The 17,885-nt window shown below is 41.1% G+C and overlaps 1 protein-coding gene across 4 annotated transcripts in view; it reads right to left on the bottom strand.

Moving 5' to 3' along the window:
* kiaa1522 (KIAA1522 ortholog) overlaps window positions 1–17,885 on the bottom strand; it is a 41,223-nt gene that overhangs the window by 12,017 nt on the left and 11,321 nt on the right. The window lies entirely within an intron of this gene.

The raw sequence follows: 17,885 nt of genomic DNA, 5'->3' as shown, positions 1-17,885 counted from the left end.
TTCTTTCATTTTACATTTTCACTCCCTTTTTTATTTAAACTTTACACCAAAGCATTATGTATCCTCTGGATGATGTCACTCAGGCGACTAAATGAAACTAATTAGCTCCTAATCCATATTTATTTGTGCAAGACAGATTGCCAATATGGGACATGTGGGAGCTTATGTACATAAGAAAACCGATTTGTTTCGCAGTGATGTGGCCCTTTTGGTTCCGATCCGAACCATGCCTTTTCTTATAAATCCCTTCCACACCCAGTCCTCTCAATCAGACCTTTACTATGTGCCAATTTTAGGGATCTCTGGCCCAGCCTGTGTACCCCCCTGTTGTTAACCAAGACCCCTCATATCAATATTCATTAGAAGGCCTAAAGAGACACCATCTGGTCTTGGGAGAGAGGGCAAAGGGGAGAGAGGGGCTTCAAATGCCTTTGATATAGCGCACACAACACACCATTCCACTGCATAAGCAAAAAAAACACGGTGCATTACAATAGAGGAAAGTTAACATTTTGCTAACTTCATGCTAATGTGGATTTCCCAAACTTCACATTTAAATTATAGAGAGTGATTGTAGAAAAACGACAAATATTCGATACAATTACAATAATACAATTTTAAATCAAGTGCTGTGGCTTTTTAAGGGCTACTCAGACGCTGCTTCACAGCCTTCTAACACTAAAGGAAATATTATAAATCAACTGAGCCTGACTGTTGCACTTGTTAGCAGGTCAAACTGCCTGTCGGAGGACAATCAGAGTTCAGGCAGCTGACAATACAGGCTTGTTCAAATGTCAAATGCCAAAAGACATGCACCTCTTTAGTAAGAGCAACATTCAAAATAATGATAATGATTTGACATGCCATTCTCTATCTCATGTTGTGAATTCCAGCCAGTAGAGCTGAAGCGAATAGTAAGGCAGTTATATAATAGTATATATAACAGTAGTCATTTTCAATTCAATCATTTCTGTCAGCCAAACATGATCTGGTTCCTGTATCAGTTTTCTAGGATGATAAAACATGAATACAATAACATAAAGTGTGCCTTTGAAACAAAGTGACCTGGGGTGCCTGGGTAGCTCACCTGGTAGAGCATGCGCTCCATGTACAAAGGCTCAGTCCTTGTTGCAGCGGCCGCAGGTTCGACTCTGACCTGTGGCCCTTTGCTGCATGTCATTCCCCCTCTTTCTCCCCCTTTCACATCTTCAGCTGTCCTATATAATACAGGCCTAAAATGCCCAAAGAATAATCTTTGAAAACAAAAACAAAGTGACCACCACATAACCACAGCGGGCAGATATCTGGGATATATACTGCTTACAAATGGAAAGAAAATCACTTGACATAACTGAATCATTTACAAAATAACCAGACAATAAGACCGACCTATTCAATAAAAGGCAAATACGTCAGTTTTACCAGAGCAGACACAAACCTCTTCTCTCTGAGGAGAGAACACATAGATAAGCCGCTCTACATCAACACTGTCATTTCTTATACACACATATAACTTCTTGCTCCACTAGAGAGTGCTGTATCAACTCTGACTCTGTCTGGGCTGCCAGCGATGAGACTGCAAAAACAGCAGGTCATTCGATGAGAACATTCATTGTAGATACACAGGGGCACTTTGTACTGATAATGGAAGAAAAAGCAGCTAAATGTAAAATATGGCTCCCAGTGGACTGACCAAGCCCAAACTCTAACACACACACGCACACACGCACACACACACACACGCACGCACGCACGCACGCACGCACACACACTTATTGGAAAATGTAATACTGTGACCACATGGTGAGTATTAGCTCATCTCATGTCCTTAGCTCAACCTCTCATTTGTTGCACAGGGGAGGAATTATGTAAACAGAGAAGCAGAGAGAGAGAGAGAGAGAGAGAGAGAGAATAAAATAGGGATAGCTGTTCTGCCTTTGTCATAACCTCAACATCAGTATCAGGTTAGCATTCAGGCCACTCGGCCATGACAAGTAGCAGGGTTTCCACTTCATGCCCGACTAAGCTTGAAAGCGGCCAATGTGTGTGTGTGTATTAATGGATGTGTGGTTCAGTGCGTCAATGCTGGATTCAAAAAAAGTGGCTGGGGGGGACATGGGGAGACAGGGAAAATGAGAACGAACACAACAAAGGTCAAATATTGATCGGTCACAATGTAGTCTGCATGGAGTGCTGATTAGGTGTGTAGTAGTCTATAGCCTTCGCGTTCCACTTCTGGGATTGCGCCGGTGTTGCAGGAAATTCCGCTGGATGCATGTATTTTCCGTTACCTTCCGCTTTCTTTGTGTTGGCATTTTAAACTCCGGTGGATTTATGAGGACTATGATTAACTGCTCCTCAGATCTCTGCAGGGTAAATCCAGACAGCTAGCTAGACTATCTGTCCAATCTGAGTTGTCTCTCACATGACTATTTTACAGCGGCTCCGTGCGGAGCTTAGCGCCGCCCATGATGATTGTGATTGGTTTAAAGAAATGCCAATAAACCAGAGCACGTTTTTCTCCCAACCTGGAATGCTGTGTGGACTAGCCAGACCCTCCTCCGCTCCGCAGCGACTAGTTTTTACTAGTGTAAAAAGGCTGAAGGAAACCGAGGTACTCAAGAGGGTAAAGTTTAAAAAGCCTTTAATATCTTTTTGGCTAAATCATTAAAACATGCCAAAATGTTGATCATTGTGCTTGCCAATTTGGAGCTGTGACCCTGGATTTCTCTTGCGTTTCTCTGTGTTTTTCCCCCTCCCTTTTGTGTTCCAGTCTGTGTCACTCTGCTCTCTCCTGGATCCTGATAGCTTTATCATCCACACCTGCCTTCCATCAAGTTCATCAAGCTCCAGTTAGTCTGGATCAAAGAGGGTCCATTTCCAGGATAATTGCCTGACATCCGATGTCCCTCCGCTGCCGCTCTCTGTGTGATGCCATTCTCAAACCCCGCTCGCTTTGGGAAATAACATTAAACTTTGACATAGCAAGTGATATGCTGAAAATGGCAAGTTTTGTCTGGAGCATAGCGCCCGCCAAGACAGTTTTAATATATATGGATATATGTGTGGAGCAGCCAGACTTTACTCCACAGCACTGTGAAGATAGGTCTGGCAATGCGAGACTAAGCTCCAGTATATATACAGTATATATATCTACCCCGGTCATTCAGCCACTCATCGCAAGATCGTTCCGTCAGCTACTGTGCTACCTTTCATGCCACTCTAGTAATCGTGTATAGTTGAATATCTCCTAGTGTGTTTTTGGCTTTGCCTAATCCTGTTTTTTTTCCCTCTGATTCAAGATCATCCTCGTCAGACTGCCACTTCATCTGCCTCCCTGCTCTCTCATCTGCATCTCCAGCCACAACTCCTCTCAACCAACACTCTGCCAGCAGCCTCATCGCTCATCCCACTTCATATCCCCTTTCTCCTCAAAGTAAATCTCTTTTCCTTCATCACTCCTGAGTCTGCGTCTGCGTTTGGGTCTCTCTGAGGAATAACAACAGGAGCAGTGTTTTAGGTCTCAGGTACACCTGCAGAATGGCTTCACCTTAACACAATGTCACAGCTGTGGAAAAACACGAGGACAACAGGCGCTTGTTCAGGACACACAAAGGCTTGGGATGTCCTCATCCTCTGTTGGTTTTCTTGATTTGGTTTTCCTGGGACATTTAGTGTAAAAATGCTGCGAATTATCTGCTGAAATGCCATGACTTGAGCACAATGCTCAACAAAATCCAAATCTGAGTGTAAATGTGTGAGGCTGAACAATGACAAAGACAAAAACAAACAACATGTTATTTCATCTTTCAATACTTTCCAACTGCACCTTGTCTGTGACTGTTAGGCTACGTCTAGACGGAAACGATCTGAAGATAAAACGCAAAAGTGGCGTTGCGTTCTCACTTTTTTGCGTTCTCACTTTTTTTTAAGATTTTCACTCTGGAGGGTGGTTTCATTTTTTTGCCTATTTAAGCCCCAAAAATGCCGTCGCCATCTAAACGAAAGGCACATCTGATAAAATATTTTGTCGATTTCACCCACGAGCGTATTCGCGTAAACAGGGCCTAAGCCCCACGACAAAAACCTTTAAAAACAAGTTACAAATCTAAACTTTAATAAAAAAAAAAATAATAAAAAAAAGGCTAAATAATTTCCTGAAACAGCTGGTTTGTTAGCAAATGTTACTCAAACAGGAGTCAACACATTTGTTGGAGACTATTTTCAGCTGCAGATGAATATACATTTGGTGCGCTAGTGAGTATTTACAGCAGCAGGGCGGGGCATGTGGGATTGTTAAAGATAAATCACAGTAGCCATGTTAATGGTAATAAAGGAACATGCCACCCAGTGCAACATAGTGTGATGTGGTTTCAGAATGTTTGGACACAGAGGAATGGTTTTTGCCTTTGATTTGTTGAAAGAAAAATAGAGAATATCACCAGCCTAACACTTTGAGATGTGTTACGCTAAACAGCATCTAGGGATATCGGTGCATATACAGTGGTGGCTTACAGTGGCTTACAGTCTCTGTCTGCTGACCACAATGATTGGTTGCAATGTCTTTCTCTCCCAGCTGCTCTTTCCATCCCTTTAGATAGAGGTAATGAAACTGCCAGAGTAAAGGAAGAGAGGGTTAAAATGTGACCAGCAATAAAGCTCGCCCCAACACACACACACACACACACACACACGCGCGCGCACACACAGGTGTAATTTTTCAGTTCGTTGCTGCCCCTGATATGGCTCCTGTGGTGGACTTGAGTTATGAGCTCCCCTTCATTGAGTGGTGTAGTATTAACCAGGGGGAGAGAGAGGCAGTCTAACCTCCATCCTCTCCTCCATGCACATATTTAGTGGAATATGTAATGTTTCATGTATCTTGGTATGATAATGTTCAGGTGGCCTGCACAGAATGCAATATTCACTGTGAGTTCAGACTCATTCGTTACTGTATCTGATGAGAGCTAATAGTCGTAGAGGGAGCATAAAAACAAAGACACAAAATGTAAAACTAAAGATGATGAGAAGATGACAACAGGAGTGGTGGGGACAGAAGGGCAGAGGCATGAGGAGGGAGACGGAGGGAAGGGCCGAGGAAATAGAAGAGGAAGGACATAAATCACTGAGTACAGTAACTGTCACTACCCATGAACCACCGCACCTGTGATTTCCTCTGGGTGGGTCACAGAGGGAGTGAGATAAAAAGGGAACAAGATAGAGAAGGGGTTGATTAGAAATGGTGAGGGGAACGAAGAGGGCAAAGGAAAAAAAGAGAGAGGGAAACGAGTCACTGTAGGATTGTGAGCAAAATCATAAAACTATAAGAGGTTTGCACACATTCTGAACCCCCTGTTATCTTGTGGGCACATATTGTGTGAATATTATGCTTCTCCACCATTAATTGGATTATGTAAAAATAAAAAAATAAAAGGGAGATGCCATTTTACCTCACATAAATATGTAAGGTAGCGGTTATAAGAAAAAGAGTTTTGAAAAAGTTTAGGTTTTACAATAGGCAGCTTAAACGTTGGTTATGATGAATACGTAAAACCAGGTCAATGCAAGAATCTAGTTATCGTATATATATTTTTTTCTAAAAAAATCCTAATTTCACTTACAATAAAAATATTATTTGCCTAAATTGAGAATTTAAATATCCACATCTATGTGTGTGTGTGTGTGTGACTAACATTTAAAATATTATTATATTTGTTATTAATTTATTTTTGTGGGTTTTTAAGGCGTTCAACCAACTACTGCTCCGCTACAAGATTTGGATAAATATAAGTATGAAAGTGAAATGAGGTTTCAGACACCTTAACGCCGTTTTATGGTTCTGCGGAGGCTTCACGCAGAGCTTTCGCCGTAGCCTACGTAAGTGGCCTGATGTTTATACTTGTGAGCTGGTGTGTGCGTCGAGCCAGCATGCGTGTGTGTGTGTGTGTGTGTGTGTGTGTGTGTGTGTGGGGAGTGTGTTAGAGCGAGGGAGAAGTGAGAGAGTGACGGCGATTAGCTTCGGAGCGAGTACGGACTCTATAGTCATAGTGAGAGAAACAAAGTGTCTCCCCTGTGTTTTCTGACCAAGGTGGAGCAGGAAAAGTTAACCCTCTCCTTGATTTCATGTTGTTTATGGAGAAGGAGAACCAGGAAATGAGTCGGGGGAAATGCAACGCTTCTGTCGGTACACGATCCGTTCTGCCTGCACGATCCGTTCTGCACATGCGCAAAATGTTCGCGCATGCGCGGTTGTACGAGGATTTACGACACTGCACGATCTGTTCCAGTTTACTTGTGCTCATTTAAAATACAATCACTCAATACTTGTCTTTATTGTTATTACTGTGAAGTCTTAATTTAGCTGTAGCCTGCTTTTCCCATTACGTTTGAGTTAACGTTATTTTAGACTGAATCTAGCTGTCAGCTAGCGGTTAGCCGAATTAGCTGTTAGCTAAACTAACGTTAGCTTCCCGGTGGAGGCTAGCCATAGGCTAGCGTGGAACAGATCGTGCAGGTCGTATGGATACGTAAAACAGTATTATCTTGCGCATGTGCAGAACGGATCGTGCAGGCAGAACGGATCGTGTACCGACAGCTTCCATGCAACGGCCGAGCAACACGTGTCGCTGCGACGTGTAGTTACGTTTTTCAAGAGGTGCATGTCAGGCTTCGGCGTAGGGTCCGTAGACGTAGAGGGGTCTGCGGGGGTACGCCATCGATTTGACGCAGAAGCATAAAACTAGCCAAACTGAGAGCTCTGCAAACACTGATACAAATGCCTCACAGTGGAGACACAGTTTATCCACTGTACGCTACATTCATCTACAGTCTTAACAAGATGATGAATCTATTTGTTGCCAGCTGGTGTGGGAGTGAGCATAGGAGTCTTCAGGGTGACCCTGGAAATTAGATGGCTGCAGGCAAAACCAACCTGAGAGATTTCAAGTGTAGTGCATTCTGTAAAAACAATCTGTCTTCACTTATTTTGTATGTCCAATGCAGTGTCATAGAGACAGAACTAGAAGCAAAGACCTTTATATCTAAATTAACTTGCTTAATTTACTTATGAAAGTAACACCAGCCAAGCAACAGCTGGAAAGAGAAAGAAAGGCACAGGTGCTGCAGGTTAGCAGAGGTTATGTCTCTCATTTAGTATGACAGATGAGTTAATGAGAGACCTGCAGCTTCCGCATAGACTCGGACAGGACAGGACAGAACTGGACAGGCTGGGACGGGGCGGGACTGGAATGGTCTGGACGGGACTGGACGGGACTGGACTGGACTGGACTGGACGGGACAGGACTGGATAGGACAGGCCTGACGCCGTAAAGTCTGACTCCTTTGTCAGACCTAAAATCCCTCATCAGAAAAGTCTGAATAGTCGATCGGCTTGTTTGAACTGAAACAAACTTCAAAAACACAGTCTTAGCAAAAAATAGTAAAAACTGTCTTGCCATATATAATCTTATATTTAAGTTTTGAATTTTGCAAGTCATAGCATGGACTGATATTACTTTAGTTAAAGGAGTAGTTTGACATTTTGGGATATTTGCGTATACACGGCCAAGTCAGGATTCATACTTGGAACAATTTGATATGTTTTAAAGAATCTAATTAAGCTGCTGGCAGAATGTTGTTGAACATGTCAGTACACTAAAATTGAAGCTGTTCCTTTTATAAAAGTTTTCTTTATGTGAGTTCATCCATGTCACTCTTGCCCATAATTTGAAGTACTTCCTCGTACTTGTACAAGGTTTCATGGATTTACTTATCCATCCTGTTATTGAAAAAATCTAATTTTTTCTAGACTTGACACAAGCCTCAGACTGATGGATGCCAAACCAAAAGATAGTGTATCTCTCCACTGTCCCAGTATAAAGACCTGCGAGGCCTGGTTTATCACCGTGAAATTCCACTGAGATAAAGACGTCTATTTAACACGAAAGAATTGTTACACATTTAGCAGCTGTTCAAACTCCCCACCTGCTTGACCTTTTCTCAATTGCTATAATGATACAAACTCCAAATGTCACAGTTGAGTTTGTCCCATTAGCAAATCATACATTTCACTTTTTAGTTTAACCAAAATGTAATTTACATCATTGCATTGCATGAGGATTGAGGAGCAGAGTTTAGATGGAAAAAAACATCTGCTGACGTCCTAAGCGTTGAGCTAAGAGGTACAAGTGACGTTAAGTTCATTTGACTCTGTCATCCGAATCACACTGAACACATTAGGCCTGAACAGATGCACCCTGTTTTCAATGCACCACACATGTAACACACACATAAATGCGCAGGCAGTGAAAGTACTAGTTTGTTCCTCAGCAATATAAGTGCTACAATGTGTGCATGTGAGCGAGAGATATGCAGACGTTGAGGGTTGTGTGTGCGCTTCCTGCCCACAGACAACAACATCTCATTCTGCCAATCCTGGGCTTTCAATAAAGTCGCAGAAACACACTCCCCCCTCATCACTCTTCCTCGGAAAAATCCCATTATGCACGGCAAATGAACTAAGCTTCGCTTTTGTAAACAAGTCGAAACAATTTTGACTCCATCAGTCTGAAAACACTTGTAAATCCGCTTGAAAAGACAACAGCGTGTTTGAGTAAACCGGCTGCCAAATGTTGAAGTACAAACAGTGGCCGAGGTTGGCGCTGGCACCACGGACACCATCTGCTTGGCACACACACACACACACACACACACACACACACACACACACACACACACACACCTCTTCGCCAACATGAGTCCAAGGTCTCAACTTAAGTTGTTGAGGTTAATTATAGCTTGTGTCAAGTTTTACACTGATTGACATTACATGCAGTATAGTATATACATACACAGTGTACCTTTAAGTTGGAAATACAAATGAAATACAGATTTTGTTCCTGTTTTTCTCTGTAAAAGCAGGGCCAAAATTCGTTCTTGTAGCTTAAATGTGTTTGTGCGCATTTGTGTGCATGTCATGGTTACTGTATACAGTCTTGTATAAAGTACTTGAAAGCAATACTTGAGTAAAAGCACAAGTATGTTACCAGAAAATGACTTTGATAGAAGTTAAAGTCACCTTTTAGAATATTACTTGAGTAAAAGTCTTAAAGTATCTGATATGTACTGTACTTATCAAAAGTAATTTTCTGATATTAAATGTACTTAACTTTTTGAAGCAAAAGTAAAGAAAAACGTTGTTTATGAACGTTATTGTGGCTTCCTTATAGTAAAGCATAACATTCAGGGTTTCCACACCTTCTTAAAAATCAAATTCAAAGTCTGACTTCAACAAAGAAGTTTTTGTTTATTTTGTGAGGAAGAATCTTTCACTCCAACGTACAAAAACATTTGTACAAGTAATGATTAACAAAGACGCTTAGGGGAAATGTAGTGAAGTAAAAGTATGCATTTTATTTAGGAAAAGTAGTGAAAATTTCCAGAAATATAAACAATGAAGTAAAGTACAGATACGTGAAAATTCTACTTAAGTACAATGACAAAGTATTTGTACTTTGTTACATTACAACACTGACTGTATATAATTTGTACAAAATTTCATCTAGACTTTTGGTCAGGTCAATCCAGTAATATTGATTTCAGTCTTGGTTTTCTAATCCGAGACAGAACATATGTAATCACTGCACTAATCTTATCAGTGTCAGGAAAAAAAACTCAAAATGAGCACTTTGACATGACCAGCAAAAGCCATTTTGATTGATGGATGACTTCATTTCAGCGAGGTTTAATCCTAGGTTTGATGTTGCTTTCTTCTCCATCAGCAGGGCAGGACATGCTAAGCTAAGACTGTCACAAGTTTCAAACTACAGCTTTGACACAGTGATGATGGAAAATGAAGCCTAAAGTGAGGATTTTGTTCTAGTTTCAAAATAATAACAACAAATCCAAGCAATAATAATAATCTTTGAATGGTAAGGTCACGCAAGGGCCTGTGTGTATGTGTGTGTGTGTGTGTGTGTGTGTGTGTGTGTGTGTGTGTGTGTGTGTGTGTGTGTGTGCGCTGTTTAATGGTATGGTCTGATGATTTAATTTAATTTAGGTGGCAATGCAGGAAGCCACTGGACTGAGCCCCATTACAGAGCAATGCAAACACTGAGTCCTTTTGTACAGGAGACAGAGATCACTCTGATTCACTGAAGCTGCGGGGGATTTGAGCAGCAACATGGCTTGTACGTGTTCATAAATGTTACTTTAACAAAGAAAAATTACTTTTCATGTCACCTCATCTATGTATAATTATAATTTTGAAAGTATTACCATTTCTTAAACTTAAAGCTGCATTCATTTATATATATATATATATATATATATATATTGAGCAGACACAGTGCAACATTAGCATTCATTTGATGTTGTGTTTATTACCACCTAATGAGCGCAAGTTAAATACAAACATCATAAACATCTGGGTCTTAAGCTGCTACTGTATATCCTCCACTATGTTCACCTGGTTGTCACTTGATGCTGAGCAGGTAGAGCATGGTGTTGTTGTCTATCAGAACTTTTTTTTACTGAAAACAGCTGCCTGGAAACATGGCTAATAATAGCTGAAAGATCCTAAAAGGCTCCATAGAGCTGAGGAGATCTGTTTGTTACTATGAGCGACCCCTTTCACGTTACACAAGTCCTTTCATCCGTTGTTTATAACATATTGTGACTAGTGCAGCTTTAATTAAGATGAAGATTGTAAAGGAAAATGTATGTAATAAGTGGTGTAATGTATTTCTGCCTTCAGGTAGCAACTATATAAGTTTTTTTAAATGAGTAATGAGCCCAACACTGCTCCCAACCATGGCTGAAATAACAGGATTTCTTTCTCAGTGGCAGCTTAAGTTAAATGTGGGTCAAATCTTCATATAGCAAACTTTCTTTTTTAAATGCATGAGACTTGCTAACGGCTTATGGGTCCTTCAGAAGGATTTATTCCATTCCTTACTTTTTTTGCTTTGGAGATGCTATCCAATGGCTAAAAAAATCCCATGCTACATTTAGGAGCAGAGTATGCAGACAAACCACAATTACATGCTGCCTAAAACATCCTTTCATTTAGAGAAAGAAAACAAAAGGTCCTACAAATGAAGGGCATGAGAGGACAGAATAGAGGAGGAAGGTAACGACCCCCCTCCATCTCGATCCCCTCCAGAACACTTTGGTGCAGGCCAGAACATGATGTTACAGGTGAAAAATTGATGACGACAACTACAACAGACATAGCCTTTTCACTGACTTTAAACAGACCTTACTTGGTCTAAAGCACAAACAGATCAGGAAGCTGTAGATGGAGAATAATGGGAAACATGAGAGAAGACAGAGGTTGGTTAAAAAAAATAACTATATATCAGTCTTACTATTGTTTTGCTCCTGTGGTTGGAAATACAGCTTAAAAAAAAAAAAAAAACGGAAAAGAAACTAAAAGAAGGGGAATGGAGTTCAAGATGCATCTGTGTGTGCAGGTATTGCTTGCCTGCATGAAAAGCAGAGGAGAGCAATGAGATGCACAGAGAAAAACAGCAACAGAACATGAAAGATCAGGGCTGGAAGACCAGATGGGGTGGTGCATAGAAGGGATAGATAGCAGAGACGAAAAGTCATCTTCTCTTTATCCAACTGTGTGTTGCCTAAGCTCTCTGCAGGGAGTCCCTGACTTTGACAGTAGCACACAGTAAATGGGATCTTCAAAGGAGGACCAAGAAGAGAGCGTCTTAGCCCAGCTTACAGAAATCAAAAGGCTTAGGCGAGCCTTACCCAGCAGGATAATGGAATATGGAATATCACAATCCGCACAAGACAGTCGTTATGAAAATGGCATGGAAATCTGCTGGCAGCCTTGTTCTCGAATTATACACAGCCCTATACAACGTGTTTCTCTCTTCTTCTCTACCCTCTAAATTCTCTAGATGAGAGCCACCTTCTTTCCGTTCTCCCTCCCTAATTCTGTCAACAGTTTTCACTTTACTTCACCTCTCAATCCTTCATTGTCCCAAAATCACAATTTTTCCGTTTCACAGTCAAAGGCGGGCAGTCAGTGTAAATCTTACGGTGGGTACATGCATATATCTCCCCTTTGGAATGCTGGAAGATAAATAACCAGCCAACAATCCAAGGTCAGGAAGATAACAGCATAAAGGTGAGGAAGCACATGGGGGGAATGTGAAGGAATAAGGTGAAAGTCAAAGGCAGAGATGGTGTGTGATTTCAACAATATGTCCTAATATTTCAAATGTTAAGTTTACAGTGACAATAGTTCATTAGATGGATCATTCTGACGTCTGATCTTAGAGCGGAGACACTCTACGTCACTGTTCTGTGGTGAAATCCAGCTGAGGTTCTCCCTACAGAGTGGACCAGTATGAGAAGGTAATGTCACACATGTAACATCTGGAGGCCCATCAGCTAAATCACATGAGTTTATGAAACCTTAAAAGGGCCCAAGAATGAAAGGATGACAGCGCAAAGAGAGTTTCTGTGTGTGTGTGTGTGTGTGTGTGTGTGTGTATGTGTGTGTGTCTGGCTCCCGCTGACCACCTGTGGATGCAGTAAAGTGAGCTCATAGTGAGCTAATCCTGTCGACTGCAGCCACTGTCCAGGCACTCGAGTCACTAGATGAATAGACATCTTTGTGACTTTGGAGCTCAGCTGGCAACATCTCATCTCTACACACCACGTTGTGTCTTTAAACAGCTTGTGTGCCGACACACCGTTATACAACAAGCAGATCCGAAGAGGCAATCTGATTGGTCAGCTAGACATTTAGAACGTGATCAAATCAGCATAACAGCACACTGTGCTCATCACTAAAAATAATACATTGTAACTTGTTGAATCAAAAACTGTTTTTGAAACATTTGTATTCATGAAAATAAATCACGAACCGTGTGGAACACATAGGAACTTGAACTTAACCACTGCATTTGGAGAAGCTCTACAACATATTAATATAAAGTGAGTCATCGGATTGAATGAGTTTGTCCTATTTTTACAATGCTCTGGAGTTATTGGAAATGTTTGGATCACATCAGCTGTGCCGGTGAGTTGGTGACATGGCACCTTTTTAAAAATAGCCTATGTGTGAAGTTTGTGGACATACTAGTTAAATCTGTCCACGGGAATTTTTGTATTTTTTTCAGCAGATATCTTATATCTTTGTGTTTATATGTGTGGTTTATTCAGTTGGGGAAATCCCATAATCTCTACAAAGCTAACATTAGCTCAAGTTAGCTGTCTGACTCAACATGGACTAAAAAAATCGTCTCTGTTGCCGTTTTTATTTTGAGAGTGAATTGCTCAACAATATGAATATAGTTTGATCATGTCTTTTATTTTTTTGGTAACCGCTGCATGTATAATTACAATATTATATGACAGGGTGTCGTTTAATGTCATTATTGGCACGACAGTAATGTGGCCGGGGCAGAGGCGCTTGCATCACTGAATGCACACCTTTTCGTGTAATATAGCCTAAATAACTAATACTTTGATGAGCTGATAGTGTGACTGTGCCAGGTGAAACAAAGTTCATATTACAAAGTTCTAATAATTGATAGTTGCAACCCGAACAGTAACTCTTCTTCAGCGCTTCCCTGGGTGTCCCTTAATTATGGAGACACAATGCTCGACTATCAATCTTGGAAATTATGACTGGTTTTCAGGATCACACCAAGTGACCACAATTGATGTTGAGCTCACACAGTTTGAGGTTTACTGTAAGGACCAAAGATTTGTGGCCGGTTAGCTCAGTTGGTAGAGCAGGCACACAAACGCAGAAGTTTATTCCTAGGTTCGAGTCCGACCTGTGACAGTTTCCTGCATGTCTTCCACTTCTCTCTCCCCTTTCATGTCTGACCTGTCCTATCCATTAAAGGACAATTCCGGCGCAAAATGAACCTAGGGGTTAATAACACATGGGTACCGAGTCGACCGTTCTCTGGGATATGTTTTCATGCTAATCGAATGTGACCGAATGTGAGACAGCTAATAACGCTAGTCGTCGCTGTGCAACCAGTAACCAGTGAGATAGCTCAAGCACAGCGTTCGTTGTTCGACTGATCGTGACTGTTTCCCCAAGATGGCGCCTGCCTGTATACGCGAACGGTACTGTCTTTATAAACTATCTTTTTAATAAACTGTCTGTACACTTACAAAGTTCTTAATGCTTTGGTTTCCATGTAGGGACCCTCATTATGCTACCGTGGAAGTGTGGTGCTATTTTGAGCCTTGTTAGTGGTATAGAAATAGCGATTTATTTTTACTTTCGGGTGGCCCCGATGACTAGCGTTATAAGCTAATTAGCGGTTTGCGCTAAAACTGGTCACATTCGATTAGCATGCATATCCCAGGGAATGGTCGACTCTGTACCCATGTGTTGAACCGGAATTGTCCTTTAAAGGCAGAAATGCCCAAAAAAAAACAATATTAAAAAAAGGACCAAAAGTTCAGAACATTATAATTTCTGTTTTAACATCCCAGATTAACATTAACATCCTCCTATAAAAAAATGATCTTGTAAGCAACTAAGAGAAAGCCTATGCAAAACACAGTTTGAAGAAAGAAATACACCGATGGATTAAAAAATAAAGACAATTGCACGTGCACCAATGTGTGGCATTCAGTCGTTTCCCAGTCAGTTAACTTGTGTGTTGTATTGTCCAGCATAAACAACCTCTAAGGTGTTGTGAAGGACACAGGCAGGGTGTCTGGTTTGGAACATGACCAGAACCACAGACATGACACATTTCAGGAGCACATGGTTAGGATGTCACTGAGTTCATCTCCTGCGTCACCGCGGCAAAGAGAGAGCATGCACTGTGTGCGTTTGCTGCGTTTACTGTGATTTTAATCCATTAGCTATGCTTTACTGTTACATAAATAAAGTCAACAACTTTAAGGAGCATTGCATCAAAACAGCTGCACATAAACACGCACAATGACAACTCTGTGTACTACAATGCACTCTTTCCTTCCTTCTCTTGCTCAAACTGCCTTCATTTTGGAGTATTGTGTAACAAAAAAGCAGCTGCAATCAACTCAAAAAACAGGAATGGAGCCTCATTTCCAGAAGTGGTGTGTTTGTGTGCTGGATGGGTGCTCATGCGTAAGAAATCAGGTGGAATGTAGGAATGCATTCACACCCTAAGTTTCTATATAAACTCCCTGTGAATGAGGCTGTGAATACAGAAGGCGACAATCGCACACACCCACATAGACATCGACCACCCTGACAGAAAATGAAATCAAGATGTGTTTGTATGCACACATATTCATTATCTAGAATGAGCGTAGTCCATCTTTTTTTTTTGTCCACACACTCAAACAAACGCCATCTTGATGTTTTGATAGGAGACTTAACTTCCCAGTCTTGTTTTACTGACAGCCGATGCATCGCCATACCTTTAACACACAGCGTTCAGTAGGGTCAGATGTTACCATGGAAACCGGTAGCACTGGGGACCAATTTCATATTAGTGAAACACAAGATGCGCTGAAGGCTGAATAGAACTCTCAAGACAATCAAGAATGAAACTTTAACTGTCTAACTGCAATAGAAAACACACCCACAAGAAAAATGAAAGTCTGTCAAGAATTGATTGGTCTTGGTCTGATTATTATTGCTGTTTGCCTCCAGCTAATGCTGATCATATTTCATGCTGTCTAATGACACAAGCAGATGCATTTGGTAATATTCTAATGCACCAACTCCAACTAATGGCCACATAACCATAACAGCTGTAAAACGAAAGAGGCAACACAGATCTATGTCAGGTTTGTGGTGGACAAATTGTTCCATCAGCGTCTGTTTATCAAAAGTCTTTACACCACTTTTGTTTCACAAATTACTTTTAAAGTATCAGCTTGAAGCAGACAGTGTTGCAACAGTGGACATATTTCATCAAAATGTTGCCACACTGACTTTTGGATTTGGGACATTATTGTTTGTACTTAGATAGAAACCAGTAGACTGATGTAAACAGTGTATAGGCTTGCATCAGTTTCAGTTGATGTAATTCAGTTCTGTGTTGTATTAAGTCTGTTGTTTGCTGTTTGTTACTGTATGTTGAGACTTTGATGCTGCTGCCTTGGCCAGGACTCCCTTGTAAAAGAGATTCTGAATCTCAATGGGATTATTTCCTGGTTAAATAAAGGTTACATTAAAAATTTAAAAAAAATAATTGTGCCTTAAAAATGGTTTCTTATGGGTGTAGGCCTACTGAGCCAGGTGCTAAGGTAATGAGCGCGCCGAAACATTATCAGCATGTTCAAATGCTTGCAGTAATGGTTTGTTTATGAAAGCAAAATAACAGTAGAGCCTAAAAAATTATACATTTAAACTGCATGGCTCCAAGCACCCTTTACTAAAGCAGCAATATTTGATTTTTTGGCAACTTTGTACAAGCTGTATACACAACGCTGACATATTATTACCTTATTAAGCTGATAGGTTTCTGGCCATTTGGCGGATGTAACGCCATAGACACTCAACATGTAGCTCTGTTTTGGTCTGTACTAACTCCTGAATGAAATATCTGGCTCTTTAGCTGCTGAATGCTTCACTTTGTTAACCAGCTAGTCGTTAAATGCCATTTGTTGCTGAGCATGTAGCGTACAGTGGATTTTTAAAGAGCTTTTTGATGAAAACAGTTGACTGTTGTGACTCTGTCTGTCTGTGTGTAGAACTGTGGGAAACTGCAGAGTCCAGGTAGCCTAGAAATCTAGACGCACCCTAGCGGCAGCAAATGTAATTTGCAGTCAGGGTCTGTCTAGCAACTCTGCGTTGGCTTGTGAGCTGGAAAAACCAAACTCTGGCCGGGCCAATCACATCGTGTATAGAGTCGGTGGGCGGGCTTATGGCTGCTGCTGCTGGGAACAGCAGTCTTTGGAATCGGCATTGGCCACGACTCTGGGAGACTTGGAGTTAAGCTTTTCTTTGAGAAAAGAACAAAGAACGGCATTCTTAAAAATGTGTTCGGAGTTTTGCCGACCAGATACGGCAAAAGTTTAATCTATCAACTAGCTCTGCTACCTTCTTCGTTGCTCTGCTTGGTTGTAGCGCTATCCTATTGTGTGCAGAGAGAATTTGAAAAACAACCATTTATCCCGCCCCTCGGATTGAGCCCTGTCAGTGGTGAGTTCCCAGACCCAACATCTTGATGTGGGTCTGGCTTGTCAGGCTAGAGTCCAGTGATAATTCTCTGTGGATTCGTCACAAAGAGCGAAGTTTCACATTACACATAGTAATTAGGTCCATTGTTCACATAAAAGTATGGATTATTGCAGCTTTAAGGCAAGAGTTGGTACAAGCGACCCTGTGTCCAGAAACTTAAAGTTCACTATTTTGTCAATACTAACAATAAAGAGGCGGAAGAGAGACAGGGTGGGATTATGTGACAAACACAGGTACTGTAGACTAAAAATAGTCCCTGGTGAGGACATAAAACTTTAAACAGCAAGCAACACCTGAGAAACAGAAAATGTAGCAGCTTTGTGATAACAAATCTCAGTGGCAGAGCATTATCTGACAATATGTCTGTGTCAGTGCGAGCTCGTGTTAAACCTGTTTGTCTGGTGGTTTTTGTTGCTTCAGGGACTGTTAACAGAGACAACGATTAGCATAGGACAGGCTAAGCTCTGTTTTCCACTGCAGGTATATACTGGTTTGGCAATAACAACTCACAGAATCATAAAATAATACCCACTCTGAGGCACAGGATCACATACACACACACACATTGACTGTGGCATTAAGTTGCATGGAGGTTTGGGGAAAAACTGCTGCTGCAAAAAAAAAGAGTCTCAGAGTCTGTCTTCAATTAAAATCCACTGTTACTACGAGGAAAAACAAATCAACGGAACCAAAAGAGAAAAAACACACA

This window comes from Sander lucioperca, chromosome 16 (assembly GCF_008315115.2).
Source record: "Sander lucioperca isolate FBNREF2018 chromosome 16, SLUC_FBN_1.2, whole genome shotgun sequence".
In the NCBI taxonomy this organism is placed as follows: domain Eukaryota; kingdom Metazoa; phylum Chordata; class Actinopteri; order Perciformes; family Percidae; genus Sander; species Sander lucioperca.
Note: the sequence above shows the minus strand (reverse complement) of the source record. Positions and strands in the feature narration are given on the sequence as shown.